This window comes from Elephas maximus, chromosome 1 (genome assembly GCF_024166365.1).
Source record: "Elephas maximus indicus isolate mEleMax1 chromosome 1, mEleMax1 primary haplotype, whole genome shotgun sequence".
NCBI classification, from domain to species: Eukaryota; Metazoa; Chordata; class Mammalia; order Proboscidea; family Elephantidae; genus Elephas; species Elephas maximus.
Genome location: NC_064819.1, coordinates 142674901 through 142701359, shown reverse-complemented (window position 1 = coordinate 142701359; position 26459 = coordinate 142674901). Strand labels below are relative to the sequence as shown.

Below are 26459 nucleotides of genomic sequence, written 5' to 3'. Positions count from 1 at the left end.
TCTTTACATTGTATTCTTTCACTGACAGTGAGAACATTTTTGGAGAAATGTAAATAATTTTGAAGTTCAACAGATCTCCAATTCTTTATAAGAAACATATTTTCTTGGACGTTTAGATATAATTAATTTCATATTTTCCATCCATTTGATGCTATTTTCCCAAGCCTCTATTTTCATCTTAATCCTTCACAAATTCTTTGCTGGAAAACTGCAATTATATTTAACTACAGAAGGGTAGTTACACGATGCACGCATAAATCTTAAGTTTTAATGTTTCTTTCATGCCTTTGTTAAATCGGAGTAATAGATCCCTATTCAGCTGGTCTAACAACAAATGTCAATTTAGTTAAATCATAATGTTAAAACAACCAAAAGCACGTTATAGTGAATACTTACTGCTAATAGCATGATTGCCTTTTGTCTTTATCTTCTTTTTTAAAAACCTCACATTCCCAATTGGAATAATTTTAAACAGGACTGAATTAAGAAAGAAGAACCTAGGCAGAGGTTTAGCAATAATGATCTGCAAGCTTCCAAAATGCAGATGAGATGGCCATTAGGCCCCAAAGAGGTTACATACTAAATGTTCTGGTTTCCACCTGCAGTTCTGCCCTGCCGGTGATTCTGTGGCTATTACCTGCTGTAAGAATAATGTGGGGTGGCCTCCAATCTCCTCTAACTTGATGAGGGGGAAGGAGAATCAACATCAACAGCCCAAGGCTGATGTCTATGAAGCAGAGGTCAGACATACCTCCTCTCTCTGCCATCTTTACGAATTCTGACGCCAACCATCCCTCCCACAGCACTCTCTACTTCTCTGCTGGATTCAGTAATTCACTGCAATGCCCACACAAAACTCACAGGCAATACTCACGATTATCGGGTTTATTAGGGAAGTAACAGGTTACAGTTCAGGTTCAGGAGCACTGAGGACACAGTTCTTCCATCAAGACAGCCTCTTTTCAGCTGTGTCCACAGGCAGGCCTCTCTCTGGCCCCTTGGTCTCCGCCCTGTTCGGACAAGTGTTATAAAGCTCTTTTAGCTCTGCTGGTAAGAGCCCAGAGGCACCCCACTCTGCCAGCAAGCCTCCCGCCTGAGGGCACTCAGCTTTCTTGCTCCGTTGGCCAGAAAGCCCATCATGCCATCTCCTGCTGGTCTCTTCCGCTGCTGTTTCTCTACCAATGCTTCTTGCTGACTTCAGCTTTACAGCTCTCTCTCTCTCTCTCTCTCTCTGTCTCCTGGTTCCGGGATCCTCTCAGCAGAGATCCCAGGTCCTAAAGACATGCTCCACTCTCGGCCCTTCTTCCTTGGTGATGGTGAGATCATTTCCCTCTTGCCTCTGGGATGGCTTACTTTAAGCCTAGCAGGATAGCAAAACTGACCAATCCCCTAGTTAGGATTCCATTTTTTTAATGCCTTACTAGTATGGTCCCACCCAATCATTCACTGGGAGTTACAAGGCCACGGCAAGAAAGGCCACACAAAAGCAATCCATCGCACTGCACCTGCTCAATGGTTGAGTTTTATTTCTTTAAGTTGACTATTTTTCTCTGCACTTGTGCAAATGTTTAGCTAATTCACCTCTCATTCAACATCCATTCCATTCACCTACTCCACAAATATCAAGGACTTCTCCTTGATGGCACTAGAATTTTTACATAGGAGGAACTTAGGGACAGCAGTCTTTATCATGCTGGGGATGGGGAAAAGCAACCACTCCATTTTACCTACATTGTATGTTTATTGAAAGAAGGTCTGCTAGTGCAATGGTTAAGTGCTCAGCAGCTAACCAAAGGCTGGTGGCTCCAACCCACGTAGCAGCTCTGCAGGAGAAAGACTTGGCAATCTGCTTCCATAAAGATTACAGCCAAGAAAACCCTGCGGGGCAGTTCTACTCTGTCACAGGGTCACTATGAATCAACCAACTTGTCAACTTGACAGCACCCAACAACATGCTTATTGAAGGTATCTCTATGGGGTCACTGAGATTATGTCAGAAAGTGAAGTAAGAAAGACCCTACCTGTTCTAATAGATGAACCAGAAATCAAGATTCACAGGGAGGAACATGTCATATTCTGAGGTGAGCCTACCTGACAGAATATCATTAAAGTCCAGGGCCACAGACAGGTCAAGGAAAGAGCATTGGGTATGCTTGATGGGGACCATGGGGTTCCATTAAATACCTCTGAGTAAGGTGTAAACTTTTGGCAAATATTCATTTCTCATTAATATTATAACTGAAAACCAGGCAAGGGTGATGTCATAAAAAAGGATTTCTAAGCTATTGTAGTGAGAAATACCCTCACTCACTGGAGTTTCTCTTTCACTTTATCCTGAGGATCTGCCATGAAACAAATGTTACAAGGTCCTTTGCCCATTTCTAGGTATGATATACGAACTTTTGTATGGTTTCCAAGGTGTCTTAATTGGCAACACAATAGAAAGTTTCCAATATAATAGAGAAATAAAGAGAAATTTTGGCCTTTCTGTCACTCCCTTTTTTTATATTGTTTCCTTCAGGGTGACAGCTCCACCATTAAGATGCTGATATTTTGCTGCCTTCCTTTACTTTGCTTGAAGATGCTCTCTTGCAATGTGTTCAGTGCCGTGACTTTGAAAGTATGTTGTGATTTTACCTGGCTTTCCTTTCTTTTTTTTTCTCTCCTTTCCCTACTTTTTAAGAGGTGACATGATGTAGGGGATCACATCCCTGGACTGAGAATCAGAAGAACTAATTACGAGCCCTACTTCTACTACTTAAAACACAACTTTAGATAAGTTACCACTGTAAAACTCCATTTATAAAATGGAAGTGTTAAACTAACCTTTGGCTTCCTAACCTTTTCTAAGTAGGAGATTGAAAGAATTCTTACTTGCAAGTGGAATTTTATTTAAAAATCCCAATATATTAAACAGATCAAAGTGGACCAACTTAATTTGAAGAAGAGAAAGGGCGGGTGGGACATGGAGCCCTGTGCCTTTGATCCCACACTCTCACCTCCACTTCTGTTATACTAGCTCCTCAGTCACTTCAGTGCAACTCAGGAGTCCGAGAACCCATTTTAAAAATCTAAATGAGCCTTTCCAGTCCTAAATTCTGTGATTGATCACTAGGTTACCTACTCTTCTCTGCTGGGATACAGTCTTTGACTCAATTACAATTAATGTATGCAATGTCACACAAGGGAAAAGTCTGGAAGTGACACCCTTGCAAAAATAAAAACTTTACCCTAACAGCAAGCAGAAATTTTTATCTGTGTAGGAATACTTTTAAAATTGGTTTGAATCCCACTGTCACATCTGACGGTACACTTTCCACATTTGCATCTGTAAGGCTAGCCCTCCCTCACTGCTGTGACCTTTCCCTAAAGACTCATGCCTGCTTCAGCTCCCAAGTCGTTCTTATTGAAGAGGAACCACACCAATAGCCCCACTCCCACTTGTCACTCTGTCTTGCAGCTTTGGGAACTGTCATCCAGAATCCAGCGACCTACCCAATTCTGCAGCGCTTGAGCATCCCTGTAGGTCCCCAAATAAAGGGCCAGAAGATGTATAGAAAATCTCTCATGCGAAGGAAAAAATTAATATAATTTCTTGAGCACTTACCAGGTATTATACTAAGAGTTTTATTACTGTACATATCCTAGCAACAATCCCACAAGGTAGGTATTATTATCCTCTCTTCATAAATAAGGAAACTGGGACTCAGAGAGCTCTTTTAGACACAAAAACAATATCTGAGCACCAACAATGAGCCTCAACCACCTGCACAGTGTCCTTCCCCCACCCGCATTGGGGTCATGCTTGTACCCTCAACCCACTTAGCTGAGACCCAGAAATCCTTACAGACCCTTGCAGCCCTGTATGACTGGTCTCCTGGTCTCTTCCTTGGTGCAGCTGACAAACTGGTCACAGGAAGTCCATCAAGCAAATGTAGGCCATTTACACACAAAATGATCTAATGTATAAAATGCCGCTAGATGTTCAGTAAATATTTTAAATCTCTGATGATGGTGGAACGTAATTTACATTATGGAAGCAATCATTTAATCACTGCAATTAGCCAAATTATTACCTATTCACCTAATTATCTTTTAATCATGTAATTTAAAAAATTAAACATTATATAATTCTAGCCAATGCCAAATTTTTATTTCATAACTTCCCAATGAAAAGTGCAATTTACAATACAGTACAATGTAATTTCCTACAGAAATTAAGTTTCATTTTATTCTTAATTACAGGATAAATCTTCCCATAACTGCCATGACCTGTACCAACCAAGGAGAGAATTCGGCCTTTCAGGAAAAGGTAATTGTAGAGGCCAAAACTAAAGCAGTCAGTTAGGTTTTTTCTAGACATGTTAAGAAAGGGCTGACTTTCCACACAAAAAGAAGATGGCATAAACCTAGCGATGGTTTTCAACTAGCTTCACATTAGAATTCTGTGGGAGTTTAAAATGGACAAACAACGATACCCAGGGGTCACCTGAAGTGACTCTGATTTTATCGGTCAGAGGCCACCTAACACTGCCCCCCCCACCTCATGGTTTAAAAATCTCTCCAGATGATCCTAATTTGCAGCCTGAATTGAAACCACTAAAAAGGTAATTTTAGCCTGTGCTGCTTTTGATTCTGTTTTGTTTCGTTTTGTTTTCTGGGGAGTAACTTGTAGATCCTGAGTCAAGAAGCATAATGTTGGGCATGTGGGGAGCACAGGACCACAAGGATGGATGCAAGATCCAGCCAACCATTCCGATAAACTGGAGGGACAGGAATTTGCAGTGTCAAAAGGTGAGACAGGCTACAGACAAGGATTCCAGATAGTCAAGCTCAGTTGCATCACTTGTCAGGGACTTGCAGAAAGTCAGGAATACGAACAGACAATTTACCTGCTGTGAGACCATGTGTTAAGCGTTATGGTTTGAACTGTGTCCCCCCCAACCCCAAATGTTATGCTGAAGTCCTAACCACTGTACCTGTGAATATGACTCTGTTTGGAAATGGGGGTTTCTTTTATTATGTTAATGAGGCCATACCAGAATAGGGTGAGTCCTAAACCTAATCCCTTCTGAGTGGCAGCTCATAAAAAGAGCAGAACAGACACAACCACACATAGGGGAAAGCAGACACCATGTGAAGATATATCTACAAGCAGACAAGGAATGCCAAGAAATACTCGAAGTTATAGAAGGAAAAAAAGACAAGGATCTTCCCTCATAGCCCAGAGAGAGCACCTAGCCCTGCCAACACCCTGAATATGGAATCCTAGCCTCTGAAACTGTGAGACAATATATTCCTGTTCTTTAAGGCCACCCACTTGGGGTATTTTTTGTTATGGCAGTACTAACACACTAAGACACCATGCAAAAGCTGGACAATGAATAAGGAAAACCAAAAAAAGAACCGATGACTTTGAATTGTGGTGTCGGAGAAGAATATTGAATACACCATGGACTGCCAAAAGAACAAACAAATCTGTCTCGGAAGAAGTACAACGAGAATGCTCCTTAGAAGCAAGGATGACGAAACTACCTCTCCCATACTTTGGACTTGTTTTTAGGAGGGATCAGTCCCTGGAGGACATCATGCTTGGTAAAGTAGAGGGTCAACAAAAAGAGGAAGACCCTTGGCAAGGTGGATTGACATAGTGGCTGCAACAACGTGCTCATGCATAGCAACAAATGTGAGGATGGCTCAGGACTGGGCAGTGTTTTGTTCTGTTGTGCATATGGTTGCTATGAGTCAGAATCAACTTGACTGCATCTAACAACAAAAGCAGACACCATGGAACTGTGTGCCTCATATCTGAAAGCAAATGTTACCTAAACCAGGGGCTCCTTATAAACTTCTGGGCCAAAGTATGCCTTTGAGAAGAATCAATAGCCATAGTTAAGCTCACTGTGAGTCCAGTCAATTCACTTCATTATACAAGTATATACTTGACACTTAACCAAACTAAAAAAATAAATAAAATAAATAAATCCCATTGCCATCAAGTTGATTCCTTCATAGTAACCCCACAGGCAGAGTAGAACTGCCCCATAGCACTTCCAAGGCTGTAATCTTTATGGAAGGAGACTGTCACGTCTTTCTTCCATGGAGCATCTGATGGGTTCAAACCGCAGAACTTTCAGTTAGCAGTTGAGTGCTTAACCACTGCGCCACCAGGCCTCTCTGACATTTAACAGGCCCTAGATAAAATGGTTCCAGGACCACAAAATCGAATGACAGATTGTTTCTGTCCCAGATGGCTCACAATCTGGTGATTTTGTGTACTTTGATACTGTCTAGATAAAGGATGAAGGAAACCTGGCTACAGGAGAGTTCAGTCCTGAGTGAGACGGCAAACATGGCTGGGAGGCTTCTTGACCATCAAAGATGTTTCTATGAGGGAAGCTCAATGACCATGCATTCCATATACTAAGCATTTAATCAACTCAGGCAGTCCAAAAAGTATGGGTGTGTAAAACCTCAATACAGAACTTAAAAGGAGGTATGCATGAGTTTGTTGTTTTTAAAAAACAGCTTTACTGAGGCATAACTGACACACTATCAACTGTGCATATTTAAAATGTACAATTTGATAAGTTTGGTACCCCACTGAAACTATCACCACATTCAAGGTAATGAACATACCCATTACCCCCCATAAGTATCCTCTTGTGCCTTTGTAATCCCTCCCTTCTATCCTTGCCTACATTCAGAAGCAACCACTGATCTGCTTTCTGTCATCGTAGATTAGTTTGCATTTTATAGAATTTATGTAAATGGGATCATGAAATATGTACTCTTTTTTAGTCCTGGTCTTTCGATTCCCTTTATTTTGAGACTCACCAGTGTTGATGTGTGGATCAATAATTCATTCCTTTATATTGATGAGCAGTACTTCTTTGTACGGATTTACTAAAAGTTATCCATTCACCTGTTGATGGCTATTTTGGCTACTACAAATAAACTACTACATTCATGCAGAAGTATTTCTTTCATCTTGGGTAAATCGGAGTTAATGACTGGTGTAGGTTTAACTTCTTAAGAAACTGGCAAAGTATTTTTCAAAATGGTTGTACCATTTTACATTCCCACCAGCAGTCTATGAGACTTCCAGTTCCTCCATATTCTCGACAATATCTGAAATGGTCTGTCTTTTTAATTTTAAGAGTCCATGGGTGGTACAAATAGTTAACACATCTAGCTGCTAACCAAAAACTTAGATTTTCGAGTCCACCCACAGGTACCTTGGAAGAAAGGCCTGGAGATTTACTTCCCAAAATATCAGCCATTGAAAACCTTATGGAACACAGTTCTACTCTGACACATGTGGGGTCAGAGTTGGGATTGACTCAATGGCAAATAACAAAAGGTGTATAATGGTGTCTCATTGTGGTTTTAACATGTATTTCCTGAATGACTGATGATGTTGAGTGTCTTTTCATGTGCATACTGGCCATCATATATCTTCCAAGTGTCTGTTCAAATCTTTCACCCATTTTTTATTGGGTTGTGGTTTTCTCATTATTGAGTTTTGACAGTTCTTTATATAAATTCCGGATATAAGTCCTCTATTAGGTATAGCCACCACACATCTGTCATTTTGTTACATGTGGTGACTTGCATGTTGCTGTGATGCTGAAAAATATGCCACCAGCAAGTCATGCCTGGTGGACAGGTTTCAGGGGAGCTTCCAGGCTAAGACAGACTAGGACATAGGACCTGGCAGTCTACTTCTGAAAAAATTGGCCATTGAAAACCTTGTGAATATCAACAGAACATTATCTGATATAGTGCCGGGTTATGAGCCCCACAGGTTGGAAGGCACTCAAAATGTGAGTGGGGAAGAGCTGCCTCCTCAAAGTAGTGTCAACCTGAATGACATGGTTGTAGTCAAGCTTCCGGTACCCTCGTTTGCTGATGTGGCACAACTCAAAAGGAGAAGAAACAGCTGCAAACATCCATCAATAATCAGAATGTGGAATGTATGAAGTATGAATCTAGGAAAATTGGAAGTCATCAAAAATTAGATGGAATGCATAAACATTGCTATCCTAGGCATTAATGAGCTCCAGTGGACTGGTATTGGCCATTTTGAATCAGACAACCATATGGTCTACTATTCTGGGAATGACAAATTGAAAAGGAATTGTGTAGCATTCATTGACAAAAAAGACATTTCCAGATCTATCCTGAAGCACAATGCTGTCAGTAATAGGATAATATCCATATGCCTCTAAGGAAGACAAGCTAATACTACTATTGTTCCATTTTACACACCAACCATTAATGCCGAAGATGAGGAAATTGAAGACTTCTACCAACTTCTGCAGTCTGAAATTGATCAAACATGCAGTCAAGATGCATTGATAAATACTGGTGATTGGAACACAAAAGTTGGAAACAACAAGGATGTGTAGTTGAAATATATGGGCTTGGTAACAGAAACAACGCCAGAGATCACATGATACAATTTTGCAAGACCAATGACTTATTGACTGCAAATACCTTTTTCCAACAGCATAAACAGTGACTATATACATGAACCTTACCAGACGGAAAACACGGGAATCAAATCGACTACATCTGTGCAAAGAGACAATGGAGAAGTTCAATATCATCATTTAGAAGAAGGCCAGGGGCAGACTGTGGAACAGACCATCAATTGCTCTTACGTAAGTTCAAGCTGAAGCTGAAGAAAATTAAAACAAGTCCATGAGAATCAAAATATGACCTTGAGTATATACTACCTGAATTTGGAGACCTTCTCAGGAATAGATTTGACTCACTGAACATTAATGACCAAAGACCAGATAAGTTGTGGGATGCCATCAAGGACATCATACATGAAAAAGCAAAAGGTCATTAAAAAGACAGAAAAGACTAAAATGGATGTTAGAAGAGACTCTGAAACTTGCTCTTGAACGTCGAGTAGCTAAAAGCAAATGGAAGAAATGATGAAGTAAAACAGATGAATGGAAGATTTCAAAGGGTAGCTTACAGAGACAAAATAATGTTTTATAATGACATGTGCAAAGACCTGGAGTTAGCAAACCAAAACGGAAGAGTTTACTGGACATTTCTTAAGCTGAAAGAACTGAAGAAAAAATTCAAGTTTCATGTTGCAGTATCAAGGGATTCTATGGGGAACATACTGAACGATGCAGACAGGAAGCATCAAAAGAAGATGGAAGGAATACAAAAAGTCACTGGACCAAAAAGAACTGGTTGACGTTCAGCCACTTCAGCAGGTAGCATATGATTAAGAACCGATGGTACTGAAGAAAGAAATTCAAGCTGCACTGAAGGCGTTGGCCAAAAACAAGGCTCCAGGAATTGACAAAATACCAATTGAAATGTTTCAACAAACAGATGCAGCGCTGGAGGTGCTTACTCATCCATGCCAAGAAATCTGGAAGATAGCTACCTGGCCAACCGACTGAGAAGGATCCATATTTGTGTCCATTCCAAAGAAAGATGATCCAACAGAATGAGGAAGTCATCTAACAAAATCATTAATATCACCCGCAAGTAAAATTTTGCTGAAGATAATTCAAATACAGTTGCATCAGTACACTGACAGAAAACTGCCAGAAATTCAAGCCAGATTCAGAAAAGGACATAGAACTAGGGATATTGTTGATGTCAGATGGATCTTGGCTGAAAGCAGAGAATACCAGAAAGATGTTTACCTGTGTTTTACTGACTATGCAAAGACTGGGTGGATCACAACAAATTACGTACAACATTGGGAAGAATGGGGATTCCAGAACACTTAATTGAGTTCATGGGGAACCTGTACATAGACCAAAAGGCAGTTATTCCTACAGAGCAAGGGGATAATGTGTGGTTTAAAGTCAAGAAAGGCGTGCACCAGGGTTGTATCCTTTTACCATACTTATTAAATCTGTATGCTGAGCAAATAATCAGAGAAGTTGGACTATACGAAGAAGAACGTTGCATCAAGATTAGTTGAAGACTCATCAACAACCTGTGATATGCAGATGACAAAACCTTGCTTGCTGAAATTGAAGAGGACTTGAGCTCTTACTGATGAAGATCAAAGACTACAGCCTTCAGTATGGATTACATCTCAGCATAAAGAAAACTAAAATTCTCACAACTTGACCAATAAGCAACATCATGATACACGGAGAAAAGATCGAAGCTTTACCTGGATTTCATTTTACTTGGATCTGCTATAACACCCATGGAATCAGCAGTCAAGAAATCAAAAGACGCATCACACTGGGCAAATCTGCTGGAAAAGACCTTTTAAAGTTTTGAAAAGCAAAGATGTCACCTTGAGGACTAAGATGCGCCTGACCCACGCCATGATATTTTCAATCGCCGCATATGCATCGAAAGCTGGACAATGAATAAGGAAGATCAAAGAAGAACTGACGTCTTTGAATTACGGTGTTGGTGAAGAGTATTGAATATACCATGGACTGCCAGAAGAACGAACTCATCTGTCTTGGAAGAAGTACAGGCAAGAGTGCTCCTGGGAAGCAAGGATGGTGAAACTATGTCTCATGTACTTTGGTCGTGTTATCAGGAGGGATCAGTCCCTGTAAAAGGACATCATGCTTGGTAAGGTTGAGGGTCAGCAAAAAAGAGGAAGACTCTTTAGGACACGGATTGACACAGTGGCTGCAATGACGGGCTCGAGGATATCAACAATTGTGATGACGGTGCAGCCGGCAGTGTTTGGTTCCATTGCACATGGGGTGGCTACGAGTTGTGGAACTAACTCGGTGGCACCTAACAACAATAACATTAGGTACATAATTTGCAGTATTTTTTCCTAGCGTGTGGCTTAACTTTTCATTTTCTTGATGGCGTCTTTTGAAGGGTCTAAGTTTTTAATTTTGATGAAGTCCTATTTATCAATTGTTTTTCTTTTATGGATCATGATTTTGGTGTCACAGCAGAGTTCTGAGTACTGTAGCTGTATAACAAGTCTTAAAATCAGGGAGTGTTAGTCCTCTAATTTTGTTCATTTTGAAAATTGTTTTGGTAATTTTCAATCCTTTGCATTGATTTGAGCCCTCTTCTTTTCTAATATGGGCATTTAGTGCTATAAATTTCCTGATCAGTATTGCTTTTGAGCTATTCTATAAATTTTGATATGTTAGGTTTCATCTCAATCAGTTTTAAATACTTTGTCATTTCCTTTTTTATTTTTCAACCTACGGGTTATTGGAAAGTATGTTATTTACTTTCCAAATATTTGCAGATTTTTTTTTCCTCAGATCTTTCTGTTATTGATTTCTAATTTAATTCCATTATGGTCAGAGAACACAGTTTGTGCGGCCTAAATGAAGACTTTTAAATTTACTTAGGCTGCTTTATGGCTCAGAATATGGTCTAAATTGGTAAATGTCCTGAGAACAATTTAAGGAGAAAGTATAGTCTGCTTTTGTTGGGTGCAATGGTCTATAAATGTCCCTGCATGAGTTGTAATCATACATTTATTACTATGTTTTTAGACCACTTATAAAAATTGCTACAGATTTTTCTGCCATCTCTTTTAAAAAAATAATTTTTTTAACAGTTTTCTTTGCAGAAACGCTTGCTTTGTGAATTTCTCGTGCTGGCCAAGTACAAAGCATTATTCTTAGCTTTTAAATAACATGTTAAACCAATGGATTGGAATCAGAGAGCTAGACCACTAAACCTTACAGAGGAAGGGGTTTCTGGATTACTTATCTGTCCCTTTTATCTAAAAAAAAAAAAAACTAATTCTATCTTCTTGTAAATATTTGTTAATGTAACTTTTAGTCAATTTTTGTTGGTATATTTTTTAAAACCAAGCTTGCTGTAACAACATTGGAAGCAACCTAAACGTCCGATAATAGAAAATTGCTTCAATATATTATGATGTATCTACATAATTGTATAAATACACCAAATTTAAAATATAACAAATACTCTTCCAAGAACTTTGTATGCATTGTGTCCCTTAACCCTCACAATTCTATCTTAGCAGGTAGTACAATTATTTTCCTCATTTTACAGGTAAAAAAAAGCAGAGATGTTAAATGGTGGGCTCGAGGCTTAAGCAATCTAACTCCAGAGCACATATTCTTGCCCACCATTCCATGTGTCTCCCATTTTTTAATCATGTAGTCAAAGTTAGAAAGGAGCCCTAGTGGTGCAATGGTTAAGCACTCAGCTGTTCAAACCCACTAGTGGGTCCACAGAAGAAAACACCTGATAATCAGCACCCATAAGGATTACAGCCTTGGAAACTCTAAAGGGCAGTTCTACTCTCTCCTCTAGGGTTGCTGAGAGTTGGAATCAACTGGACAGTACACAATAACAACAACAGGGAAAGTTAGACATAATTTTAAGTGAAAAAGAAGTTATGAAACAGTTCATGTAACATTATTCCATGCTTAACGAAAAACACAAGGCAAGACAAAATAGTTGTACCCTGGAAACTCTGAGGCTATTTATGCAGCACTTGAACTTTGACTCTGAAGACCTGAGCTCATCTCTTTCTTTCACCAGTTTGTCTAGAGAAAGGAGGACCAACCAACCAGCTTCTTTATACTTCTCATTATGACAAAATTGTAGAAAGGTATCACACATGCGATTACCCAGAGCCTCGACTGGTGGTGATATTTTGAGTATTTGTATCACCACCTCATGCCATGGATTCACAGTGCCCTCTTCATCACTGGAAGTAGAGTCATCAACATCTTTAAGACTAACCAGACTTGAGAACCAATTTAGAACACTCATCCTTACAATTTTGTTTCTCTAGAACCACTCTCGGTACCAAATGTCTTAGGCTAGGTTCTCTAGAGAAGCAAAACCAGTAAGGTGTATAAATACATACATATATATATATTTATATATATATATTTATATATATATATTTATATATATATATTTATATATATTATATATATATATATTTACATCAAGGAAATGGCTCTTGTGGTTGTAGAGGATGTAACGACGTCCCACGTCCATGGGTCGGGATAGAGACTTCTCCTGACTCACATAGCCATAGGGGCTGGCGAACCCAAGATAGGCAGGTCAGATAGCAGGGCTCTTGCTCACAGGCTACAAGGTTCTATGAATCCCAAGACTGGCAGGCAAGACCACGGATAAGCTGCTAGCCAAAGTCCCAAGAACCAGAGATCAGATGAATAGGAACCAGCTGCAGGATGCATAGCGAGCAGAAGCCAACGAGCATTGCCAGAGTATCCACTTATATTTGATGCAGGCCACATGCCCAAGGAAACTCCTTTTCAACTGATTGACTACTCACAGCAGATTCCATCATGGAGGTGATCACATTGTATCAAACCTTATCATGGAAGTGATCACAACATCATATGACTGCCAAACCACTGAGAATCAGGGCTCAGCCAAGTTGACACACAACCTTAACTATCACACATACCAATCATATAATAGTGGAGGTACTTTAAGGGTATGAAAAGACAAAATAACAAAAAGTTAGTATAACTTCTATAACAGTTTAAATCTATTTATATCTTCTTAGTCAAAAAGCCTGGTAGTGCAGTGATTAAGCACTCAGCTACTAACCAAAAGGTCAGCAGTTCAAATCCACTGGCCACTCCTTGAAAACCCTATGGGGCAGTTCTACGCTGTCCTATAGGGTCACTATGAGTCGGAATCAACTAAACGGCAATGGGTTTGACTTGTTTTGGTTTAACGAAAAGCACATATGAACATCTGTAAAAAAAGTAATATATACACGGGACATACTTATGTCATGGTTAAGACTATAGACTCTCAAGGTTAAATGATGTGGGTGTGAATACTAGTTTATCCATTTGCAAGCTTTGGGGTCCTTTTTGTTTAATTTCTCTGAGGCCGAGTGTCCTCACTTTTAAAATGGGTGGTATTTATACCCACCTCACACCTTGTGGTGAGGATTAAATGAGATAATGTATGTAAAGGGCTTGGTACAGTGCAGAATATAGAGCACAATAAACGTTACTGTTGTCATTAGCTGCTGTCAAGTCAGCCCCTGACTTATGAAGACCTCACCTGTTACAGAACAGAACTGATCCATAAGGTTTTCTTGGCTGTAATCTTTACTTTTGTTTCACTTTAATTTTTTATTGTACATTAGGTGGAAGTTTACAGAGCAAACTAGTTTCCCATTCGACAGTTTGTACATAAAGTGTTCCATGACATTGGTTTCATTCCCCACAATGTGTCAGCACTCTTCCCATTTCCATCCTAGCTTCCCTGTTTCCTTTCGTCCTGATTTTCTACCCCTTCCTGTCTTTTCATCTTTGCTCTTTGGTAAATGCTGCCCTTTTGATCTTGTATAATTGATTGTTCTAAGGACCACGTTCCTCTTGGGTGTTACTATTTATTTCATGGGCCTGTTTATGATTTGACTGAAAGGTAGTTTCCAGGGATGCCTTCGGTTTCAGCTCAGAAGGGTGCCTTAGGGCTGTAGTCTCAGGGTTTCCTACAGCCTTTGTCAGACCAGTAAGTCTGGTCTTTTTTGTGAATTTGATTTTTTGTTCTACAGTTTTTCTCCCACTCTGTCCAGGACCCTTTGTTGTGATCCCTGACAGAGTGGTCAGTAATGGTAGCTGGGCACCATCTAGTTTTTCTGGTCTTGGGGTCCTGGCTGTAATCTCTACTGAAGCAGTTCGCCAGGCTTTTCTTCTACAAAACCACTGAGTGGGTTTGAACTGTCAACCCTTAGGTTAGTAAGTGATCACAGATTGCTTGCACCACTCAGTCACCTATAATAAATATCAATTATTTATTCGATTTATGGACATACTCAATGTAGATATTGATTCATATGTTCTTGCAGTAAATTCAATGGCTTCCCAGGGATCTGAAGCCCACAGATAGGAAAACACTGCTAGACTGAGCAGGGACTATGATATGGGTGCCTTCAGAAAGAATAACAGAGAACTATCTTGCTGCTGATGGAACTGGAGCTCAGGACTTGAAGACTCTGGTGAGCTGCCTCTGCTCAGGAACTGTGTCTGGCAACTGGAGCAGTTCCTAGAAGTCACTGTCACCAGTAAACTGACAGGAGCCACCACTAACTGGGTTAGTCCCTGGGAGCTGGGTGCCACTGTTGACAAGAGTGTTGTCAAGAGGTTTGGCCATGTTCTGGCCCAAGGACTTTGCTGACCACACACAACAATAGAGGCAGCTTACAGAGGAAGGCCTAGGGAAATCCAAGGATTTGGAGGTTTCTACCCTTTCCTCCCATGATGGCCTCTCATGTCAGAGCTGATTCTTCATGCAACCTCTAACGGAGGAGTTAGAAGAAAACTATGCTCTGTCAATACACCCCTCTAAAGTCAATAATAATTTCCCGCCATGAAACTTGGTAGTGTTAGAGGCTAGAAAGAATCAAGCCAGTTTAGAAGACTGAACTAGGACCTGGTCCCCAAGCTCCCAGGGATTATTCGAGTCTTTTAACTGGGTTGGATGCCAGGGTTTCCTTTTCATATATACACTAAATATAGTAATGAAGACAATGCTCATTTGTTCGTATTTTAAAGGCATTCACAGCACCACTTTTATTATAATAATACCTCCAGCTTCAGACCACTCTACGGCAATGTCACAGACATAAAAGCCAAGACTTGTCCTCCCAGCTTCCTTCTTTATGCCTTTGAAATCTTTTCTTATTTCACCTTATTGTGTTTGTTCCGTGACATGTTTTCAACTAACAGTGACCTTCACCAAAGCTTCTCCATCCCCCAATACTGATGGTTTACTAAAGATTTTAAATTATGGTACAAAACTCTTCTCCCAAACCATTGCTGTTGTTGTTAGGTGCCATCGAAGTCAGTTCCGACTCATAGCGACCCTATGCACAACAGAATGAAACACTGCCTGGTCCTTCACCATCCTCACAATCATTGTTATGCTCGAGCTCACTGTTGCACCCACTGTGTCAATCCACCTAATTTCCGCTGGTCTTCCAGAGGAAGGTCTTCCTCTTTTCCGCTGACCCTGTACTCTGCCAAGCATAATGTCCTTCTCCAGGGACCAATCCCTCCTGACAACATGTCCAAAGTATGTAAAACGCAGTCTCGCCATCCTTGCTTCTAAGGAGCATTCTGGTTGTACTTCTTCTAAGACAGATTTGTTCATTCTTTTGGCAGTCCACGGTATATTCAATATTCTTCGCCAACACCACAATTCAAAGGCATCAACTCTTCTTCGGTCTTCCTTATTCATTGCCCAGCTTTCACATGCATATGATGCGATTGAAAATACCATGGCTTCGGTCAGGTGCATCTTAGTCTTCAGGGTGACATCTCTGCTCTTCAACACTTTGAAGAGGTCCTTTGCAGCAGATTTGTCCAATGCAATGCAACTTTTGATTTCTTGACTGCTGCTTCCATGGCTGTTGATTCTGGATCCAAGTAAAATGAAATCCTTGACAACTTCAGCCTTTTCTCCGTTTATCATGATGTTGCTCACTGGTCCAGTTGTGAGGATTTTTGTTTTCTTTATGTTGAGGTGTAATCCATACTCAAGGCTGTGGTCTTTGATCTTCATTAGTAAGTGCTTCAAGTCCTCTTCACTTTCAGCAAGCAAGGTTGTGTCATCTGCATAACTCAGGCTGTTAATGAGTCCCGATGCCTAGTTCTTCTTCATATAGTCCAGCTTCTCGGATTATTTGTTCAGCATACAGATTAAATAGGTATGGTGAAAGAATACAGCCCTGACACACACCTTTCCTGACTTTAAACCAATCAGTATCCCCTTGTTCTGTCCAAACAACTGCCTCTTGATCTATGTAAAGGTTCCTCATGAGCACAATTAAGTGTTCTGGAATTTCCATTCTTCACAGTGTTATCCATAGTTTGTTATGATCCACACAGTCAAATGCCTTTGCATAGTCAATAAAACGCAGGTAAACATCCTTCTGGTATTCTCTGCTTTCAGCCAGGATCCATCTGACATTAGCAATGATATCCCTGGTTCCACATCTTCTTCTGTCCAAACCATTAAAAAAAAAAAAAAAACCATTAGATAGGTCATATTCTCTGTGAGAGCTTGGAATCCATCAGCCTTCATTTAGCTCCATTACTTTCTATATAAAAACTAGATACACACACTTGCACAATCCTGTCCTTGTAATGCTTGTATGTTCTCCTGTACAACTACTAGTTCTTATTCAACCATTTCCTTCCTCTAACATAGAAGGTTTGCCTTATTTTTTTTTTTTAATGACCATTTCCACAGGCAATTACAAATTCCTCCTTTCAATTCATTTTTTTCTCTGAAATTTCCAGTAAGAGAATGTTTCTTAACTACCTCTACTTTGGAATCTTTGGCAGCTATTTCAGTCCTCTCATTTCTTCTAGATTCAGTAGCAATTTTTCCACATAAAGATGTTAGAGATGATAGGAATCAATTAGTATATAAATTATTTTATGTAAAATAATTGTTTTGGATGTTAGGGTACACTTCCATTTTCAAACATCACAAACCAAACAAAATTTTTTTAGCATACAAATACCACTAACATATGGCAAGACAGAACTTGTGACTGAAAAAAATGAGACTGGAAGGATATTGTCTGTTCCCAAGAAATAGCACTACACATCAAAATCTTACAATGAAGTTGACCTTAGAAGGTATATATCAGAGTTTTCCTACAAAATCTGAAGGATTGTCATGGATTGAATTGTGTCCCCCCAAAATATCTGTCAACCTGGCTAGGTCATGATTCCCAGTATTTGTATGATTGTCTACCGTTTTACCATCTGATGTGATTTCCCTGTGTGTTGAAATCCTGTCACTGCGATGTTAATGAGACGAATCAGCAGCAGTTACATTGATGAGATCTGTAAGATTACACAGTGTCTTAAGCCAACCTCTTCTGAGAAGCGAGCATACCTCATACCACCATATTTGGTATACCATCAATTTCTAAAGCAATATGTGAACAAAGTAAATATTATTTTTTGTTCACATGTTGCTTGAGAAATTGAAAATGGTTGAGTGTTAACACCAAATCTGAACTTATAGAAGGTACATTATTCAGCAACACACATACCTTGTTAAAGTGTCTGGAGCTATTCACTTACGGTCTACAAAGACCATTTATTGATAATTATTTCAAGGACTGTACTTAAAACTCAGCTTCTCAAAGCTGTACCCTCTGGAAGACATAAAGTCTTAAACAGGTCCCTTAGTTAATATGTACCATTTCTGGTTCCCCTTTTATAAAAATAAAAAAATGAATACATCCTCTAGACATTAAAATAATAGACTGACCTAATACATAAATAATTTTTTTAAATATAAGTAAAAATACACAGAAACCATGAAAACATTAAATCAAAGCATCAACAGTCAATATTCCAATCATTTCCTCCATGAAGTTCACGTGATCACCAAAAGCTACGTGAAACTGCTGTCATTCAGTTGGCAGTTTCATGATTTCAACCTGATATAAAATGGGAAGATGAGCATTATATGAGTGATTTAAATTAATTGCTCAGAGTACATTTCTCCACTTGGACGAAAATCATCATAGAAGTGAATGGACAGAGTTTTTAGGTAGATATAACATGGTCTTTTCAATTTATGAGCAAAAGGGGGAAAAAAAAAGAGGTTAATGAGAACTGAGCAGCAGACAGCTAGCAGCTACGATGTGGGCGGTCCTCTTGCGATGCAGACTGCAAGAGAAGGTGAGATAACCCCTTGGAGCGCATCCTGAAAGCAGTATTACAGTGGATCACGGTCAATGACCCAAGGCTTTTCAAAACCTGGAAGACCTACAAGTAAACAAAAAGGTCTTCCTGAGGCTATAAAACCAAAACAAAGTGAAAACAGTTGTGATTAGTAGCACACCTCGTTTTCACTATTCCTTTGAATATTAAGCTAAAAAAAGGTAATTTCATAAACAGGTTTTTGTGGGAATAAAACGAAATTATGTATATAAAGAACCTGGCACTTGATATCTGCTTGAAAGTGTCAGTTTACTTCACATTCTCTCCTGGCTTTTCAGGGTCTGACCACAAATCTTGGTAAGTGATGGGGAAAGTCTCAAAGACTTGAAATAAAGCCTAGGATTATTAATGGATAGCTGCTTGCAAGTGTGTGTTAAAGCTTGCCATTCAACCTTAAAGGCTGCTAGATTTTTGTTTACAATGTCGTGTAAATATTTACATTTAATCTCCCTCTTCCTCAAAACCAAACACCCGTTGCTGTGGAGTCAATTCCAACTCATAGCAACCCTATAGGACAGAGTAGAACTGCCCCATAGGGTGTTCAAGACTGTAATCTTCATGGAATCAGACAGTCACATCTTTCTTCCTCGGAGCGGCTGGTGGGTTCCAACCACCAACTTTTTCGTTAGCAGCCAAGCACTTAACCACTGCATCATCAGGGCTCCTCTCCTTCTTCAACTCATGGCAATTTGGCTTCTTCCCACCACTGCTCTAAGCTAGTCTGGTGAATGTCACCAATGACCTCCTTGCTTTCAAATTCAATGTATACTTAGGAGTGCTGTCAATCATTGCACATTTCTTGATGTTCCCTCTTTCCTCCATTTCTGATGTTTCTCTCTGCTGGTATATACCTCTATCTGCTTCCAACTCCCTCTTCTCTGGTTTTCCCTTAAAGGTCAATTCTCCCCACAGCTCTGCTCTCAGCCTCTGCTCTTTTCATTTTAATTTATATCCTCATGTCTTCCTCCAAAACCATGACTTCAACTATTACTTGTACATATTCATATATATATGTACATATGTGCAAACACACACACATATACGTATATTCAGATTGTCTGCTTCAGCCTATGGTCTCTAAAACCAACTTCCAATTAAATAGTTCCACCTGAATATCCCAAAGACATCTCAAATTAAACACTCCCACCCCAAACTCCCCAATTCTTCTGCGCTCCTATGACGCTAAGCAGGTGCATTTACCAGACGATACTAACCCATAACCCAGTGCCATCGAGGGGGTACTGGATTTTAAAAACATATACATTATCATTATTTCATTGAAGACAGGGACTGTATCTTACACAACTTAGAATCCCTAGCTCCTAGCAAAGCACTGGCACACAGTACGCACCCACTAAATATGAGTGAGCAAGTACAAGTCTTATGCCACTGCTGAAATGGACATAACATTAAGTATCTCCACTCTGCCTGGAGTGTTTCCTTTTTCCCTTGGCTCCCTAGCATGTATGGGTTATGTTTTGGTTACTGGGTTGCTTTGTTTTTAACTTTCTGATTGTTGCTGGGTGATTTCCTTAGGACTCACTCCTGGTTGCTATGTTTCAGTACTCTGAGATTTCCATTTGTAGCTAAATGGTCACATTTTTTATCAGCCTCTGGAATGGAACAGAGCCTCGGAGAAGCTCAAATGCAACCACACACATATTTGTGGACTGTAACCAGCAGGGAAGGAGTTTGGCAGAGACCCCTTATCTCTGCCCAGAGTTATCCCTTGTTTCTTGTTTCATTCTGCTCCCTCAAAAAGGATAATGCTTTCTCAGTATTTAATACCCAGTTTGAATGTTTATTCCATTGGTAATGGATCTATAAACTGAAAAAACGAGGAAGTTTATTAACTTAAATGTAAAAATTAAAGCATTAGGAAGCTTTTTTCCTAGCCTTTGTAGAATATGCGCTTTTTATTGTTATTTTTCTTTTAAACTTTAAAAACAGATACTCTGTAACTGACCCATTTTCCTTTAAAGAAAGACGTCTACTAAAATCAGGATTAAGGGATGATGCCTAGTTTATCTGCCTCTGAAAACATGTTATAATAAACTTCTTTTATCTAGGAATGTTGGGAACTGGGGTATTCTAATCAATTAAATACTCTGGATAATCCAAAAACATTTCTTAAATGCTTTCTCAACACTGCCCTAGACATTGAAAAGAAATCAGAAGAATTTTACAATATGGGGGGCAAGGAGAAGTCTATGATACATGAAATAATCTCTGAACAATTTAAGATAATACTAACAAACCATATAAATCCTCAAATGGTCTCTTAAAACTTACAAAACTATTACTAAATTCATCTGATTGGCTTATTGTGCCACTGTCCAGAATCATTATTTCAAACCTTCTCCACTCTCCTCAAGCTTCTAAAGCTCCACTGCTGCTACCACTAACTCCACCTCCACTCCCATCACCTGCCCCACTCTCAGAGGGTGACCTCAACGCCTTCCTCACAGGAGAGAGGAAAACTCAGAAGCCCTCAGAAACGTCCTTATCTTCCGACGCTAAATATATCAACCTGCCTACACCTACCTGCATCCATTTCAATACAACGTCTTAAAATAAAGGTACTACCCTTTTCCAATGTGAGGCCAATAAATCTCCAGTGTGATGGGTCTCTCCCCTCCTTTCCTTCTCAGAATTCTTAAATAGGGATATCTATTCTATTTCACTTTTGCAGATTTGCTCCCTCCATTAGAATTTCCCAACAGTTTTTAAAATCCACAAGACTTCTATTTAAAAACTATTTCCCTCAACCCTCACTCCCATAAAGACTGTGCTTGCTATCCTTCTCTCCCACTTTACTGCCATACTTTGCAGAAGAGCTGTCTATACAACTTATAGACTCCACTTCCTCAACTCTCATTCACTCATCAACCCAATCTGGTTTCTGCCCCATCACTCCACCAACACAACTCTTGCATATGTGACCAATGTGCTCCACGTTGCTAAATTCAGTAGGCATTGTTCAGATAGCTTCAATTATCACCTACTGGATAAGAATTCACAGGTCTCTTTGTGGGAGGTGACCCCAACTCTGAGGCCAGGCTCCCTGCATTTGAGTCATAGCTCTATCACTGTGACCTCAGGCAAGTTATTTAATTCCCATATGCCCTTGTTATCGCATATATAAAATTGAAATAATTAACCTCAATGACCTGGGAGTACTACATGCATTCTCACATAAGCATATATAACTTAGAATACAACCTAGAAATCATTACTATATTTCTAGTTCAAATCTCCCTTGTGAACCCTAGATTCAGATTGAACTTCATACTAGACATTTCCACTTAGATGTCTCAAAGGTACTGTATTAGTTTTCTATTGGTGCTATAACAAATAACCACAAACTTAGTGGTTTAAACCGACTTACATATATTATGTCACAGTTCTGTAGTAAGGTATTTGACACAGGTCTTACTGGGCCAAAATCAAGTACTGGCAGGTCTGACTACCTTTCTGGAAGCTTGAGAAGAAAACTTGTTTCCTTGCCTTTTCCATCTTCTAAAGGCAACCAGCATTCCTTGGCTCATGGTCCCTTTCCTCTATCTTCAAAGCCAGCAACATGGCAACTCTTCCTCTAATTCTCTTCTTCTGACTCCTCCTTCACATTTTTTATTGAGATGTAACCAACATACCATAAAATTCACCGTTTTAAAGTGTAAAATTCAGTGGATTTTACTAAATTTGCAAGGTTGTACAAGTATTGTTGTTGTTAGATGCCATTGAATCAGTCCCGACCCTATGTACAACGTAACTAAACTCTGCCCAGGCCTGCACCATCCTTACAATTGTCGCTATGTTTGAGCCCAATGCTGCAGCTGCTGTGTCAATTCATCTCACTGAGGATCTTCCTCTTCTTTGCTGACTCTCTACTTTACCAAGCATGATGTCCTTCTTCAGGGACTAGTCCCACCTGATAACATGTCCAAAGTACGTGAAATGAAGGCTCAACATCTGTGCTTCTAAGGAGCATTCTGGCTGTACTTCTTCCAAGACAGACTTGTTTGTTCTCTGGCAGTCTATGGTATATTTGATATTCTTCACCAACACCGTAATTCCAAGCCATGGTGTCTTCAATCACCTCATACGCATGCGAGAGCTGGACAACGAATAAGGAAGAGCAGAGAAGAACTGACGCCTTTGAACTGTGTGACTGGTGAAGAATGCTGAATACACCATGGACTGCCAAAAGAACAACAAATCTGTCTTGGAAGAAGTACAACCAGAATGCTCCCTAAAAGCAAGGATGGCAAGACTACATCTCACATACTTTGGACATGTTGTTAGGAGGGATCAGTCCCTGGAGAGGTACATCATGCTTGGAAAGGTAGAGGGTCAGTGAAAAAGAGCAAGGCCCTCAACAAGATGGATTGACACAGTATCCATCATTGTTGCACAGTAGCTCCAACAATGAGCTAAAGCATAACAACAATTATGAGGATGGTGCACCACCAGGCAGTGATTTGTTCTGTTGTGCACAGGGTCACTATGAGTCGGAATTGACTCCACAGCACCTAACAACAACAATTCTTTGGTCTTCCTTATTTATTGTACAGCTTTCCCATGCCTATGAGGTAACTGAAAACACCATGGCTTGGGTCAGGCATACCTCAATCCTTAAAGTGACATCTTTGCTTTTTAACACCTCAAAGAGGTCTTTTGCAGCAGATTTGCCCAATGCAATGAGTCACTGGATTTCTTGATGCTGCTTCATAGGCACCGATTGTGGATCCCGGTAAAATGAAATCCTTGACAACTTCAATCTTTTCTTCATTTATCAAGATGTTGCTTATTGGTCCAGTTGTTAGGATTTTTGTTTTCTTCATGTTGCGGTGTAATCCATACTGAAGGATGTGGTCTTTAATCTTCATCAGTAAGTGCTTCAAGTCTTCTCCACCTTCAGCAAGCAAGGTTGTGTCATCTGCATAACGCAGGCTGTTAGTGAGTCGTCCTCCAAACTGATGCCGCATTCTTCCTCATATAATCCAGCTTCTGAGATTATCTGTTCAACATACAGACTGAGTAAGTACAGGGAAAGGATATAACCCTGAAGCACACCTTCCCTGACTTTAAATCACATGGTATCCCCTTGTTTTGTTCAAACAACTGCCTCCTGGTCTAAGTACAGGTTCCTCATGAGCACAGTTAAGTGCTCTGGGATTCCCATTCTTTGCAATATTATCCATAATTTGTCATGATCCACACAGTTGAATGCCTATGCATAGTCAAAAAAAAAACACAGGTAAACATCTTTCTGGTATTCTCTACTTTCAGCCAAGATTCATCTGACATCAGCAATGATATCCCTGGTTTCAGGATCACTTCTGAATCAGGCTTGAATTTCTGGCAGTTCCCTGTCGAGGTACTGCTGCAACTGCTTTTGAATGATCTTCAGCAAAATTTTACTCATGTGTGATATTAATGATATTGTTCAATGGTTTCCTCATTCTGTTGGATCACTTTTTTTTTGGAATGGACACAAATAATGGATCTTTTCCAGTCAGTTGGCCAGTTGGCTGTCTTCCACATTTCCTGGCATAGACAAGTGAATGCTTCCACCGCTGCATCCGTTTGTTCAAATATCTCAATTGGTATGCTGTCAATTCTTGGAGCTTTGTTTTGCATCGGTGCCTTTAGTACACCTTGGACCTCTTCCTTCAGTACCATCGGTTCTTGATGATATGCTACCTTCAGAAATGGTTGAAAGTCAACCAACTCTTTTCGGTATAGGAACTGTGTATTCCTTACATCTTCTTTTTTTTTTTTTTTTTGATGCTTCCTGTGTCGTTTAATATTTTCCCTGTAGAATCCACCAGTACTGCAACTGGAGGCTCGATTTCTTTCCTCAGTTCTTTCAGCTTGTGAAATGCAGAGTGTGTTCTTCCCTTTTGGTTTTCTATCTCCAGGTCTTTGCATGCTTCATTATAATATTTTACTTTGTCATCTCGAGCCGCCCTTTGAAACATTTTGTTCAGCTCTTCTACTTCATCATTTCTTCCTTTCACTTTAGCTACTCCACATACAAGAGCAACTTTCAAATTCTCTTCTGACATCCTTTTTGGACTTTTCTTTCTTTCCTGTCATCTTTTCTTTTTTTTCATCAACATATTCATTTTGTTTGTTCGCTTTTTATTGTGCTTTAAGTGAAAGTTTACAAATCAAGTCAGTCTCTCATACAAAAATTTATATACACCTTGCTATATACTCCTAATTGTTCTCCCCCTAATGACACAGCACACTCCTTCCCTCCAATCTCTCTTTTTGTGCCCATTCGGCCAGCTTCTGACCCCCTCTGCCCTCTCGTCTCCCCTACAGGCAGGAAGTGCCAACATAGTTTCATCTGTCTACTTGATCCAAGAAGCTCATTCTTCACCAGTATCATTATCTATTCCATTGTCCAGTCCAATCCCTGTCTGAAGAGTTGGCTTTGGGAATGGTTCCTGTCTTGGGCTAACTGAAGGTCTGGGGACCGTGACCACTGGGGTGCTTCTAGTCTCAGGCAGACCATTAAATCTGGTCTTTTTAGGAGAATTTGGGGTCTGCATCCCACTGCTCTCCTGCTCCCTCAGGGGTTCTCTGTTGTGTTCCCTGTCAGGGCAGTCATCGGTTGTAGCCAGGCACCATCTAGTTCTTCTCGTTTCAGGATGATGTAGTCTCTGGTTTATGTGGCCCTTTCTGTCTCTTCGGCTCATAATTTCCTTGTGTCTTTGGTCTTCTTCATTTTCCTTTGATCCAGGTGGGTTGAGACCAACTGAGATGCATCTTAGATGACCACTTGTTGGCGTTTAACCCAGATGCCACTCTCCTAAGTGGGATGCAGAATGTTTTCGTAATAGATTTTATTATGCCAATTGACTTAGACATCCCCCGAACCCATGGTCCAAACCCCTGCCTCTGCTACACTAGCCTTAGAAGCATTGTTTATTCAGGAAACTTCTTTGCTTTTGGTTTATTCCAGTTGTGCTGACCTCTCCTGTACTGTGTTATCTTTCCCTTCACCTAAAATAGTTCTTATGTACTATCTAATTAGTGAATACTCCTCTCCCACCCTCCCCTCTTGTAACCATCAAAGAATATTTTATTCTCTGTTTAAACTATTTCTTGAGTTCTTATAATAGTCTTATACAATATTTGTCCTTCTGCAACTGACTAATTTCACTCAGCATAATGCCTTCCAGATTCCTCCATGTTATGAAATGTTTTACAGATTCATCACTGTTCTTTATCAATGCGTAGTATTCCATTGTGTGAACATAATTTATCCATTCATCCATTGATGGGCACCTTGGTGCTTCCATTTCTTTGCTATTGTAAACAGTGCTGTAATTAACATGGGTGTGCATATATCTGTTTGTGTAAAGCCTCTTACTTCTCTAGGATATATTCCAAGGAGTGGGATTGCTGGATCGTATGGTAGTTCTATTCTTAGCTTTTTAAGTAAGCGCCAAATCGATGTCCAAAGTGATTGTACCATTTTACATTCCCACCAGCAGTGTATAAGCATTCTAGTCTCTCCACAACCTCTCCAACATTTATTATTCTGTGTTTTGTGGATTAATGCCAGCCTTGCTGGAATGAGATGGAATCTCATTGTAGTTTTGATTTGCATTTCTCTAATGGAAACCCTGGTGGCGTACTGCTTAAGTGCTACAGCTGGTAACCAAAGGATCGGCAGTTCAAATCTGCAAGGCACTCCTCGGAAACTCTATGGGGCAGTTCTACTCT

At 39.9% G+C, this 26459-nt stretch overlaps 1 long non-coding RNA gene across 1 annotated transcript in view; it reads right to left on the bottom strand.

The window, feature by feature from the left end:
• Positions 1–26459, bottom strand: part of LOC126082972 (uncharacterized) — an 86717-nt gene that overhangs the window by 35329 nt on the left and 24929 nt on the right. The window contains exon 2 of the long non-coding RNA XR_007518688.1: positions 875–1010. This is a non-coding gene — a long non-coding RNA (uncharacterized LOC126082972). The remainder of the gene's footprint in view (positions 1–874; positions 1011–26459) is intronic.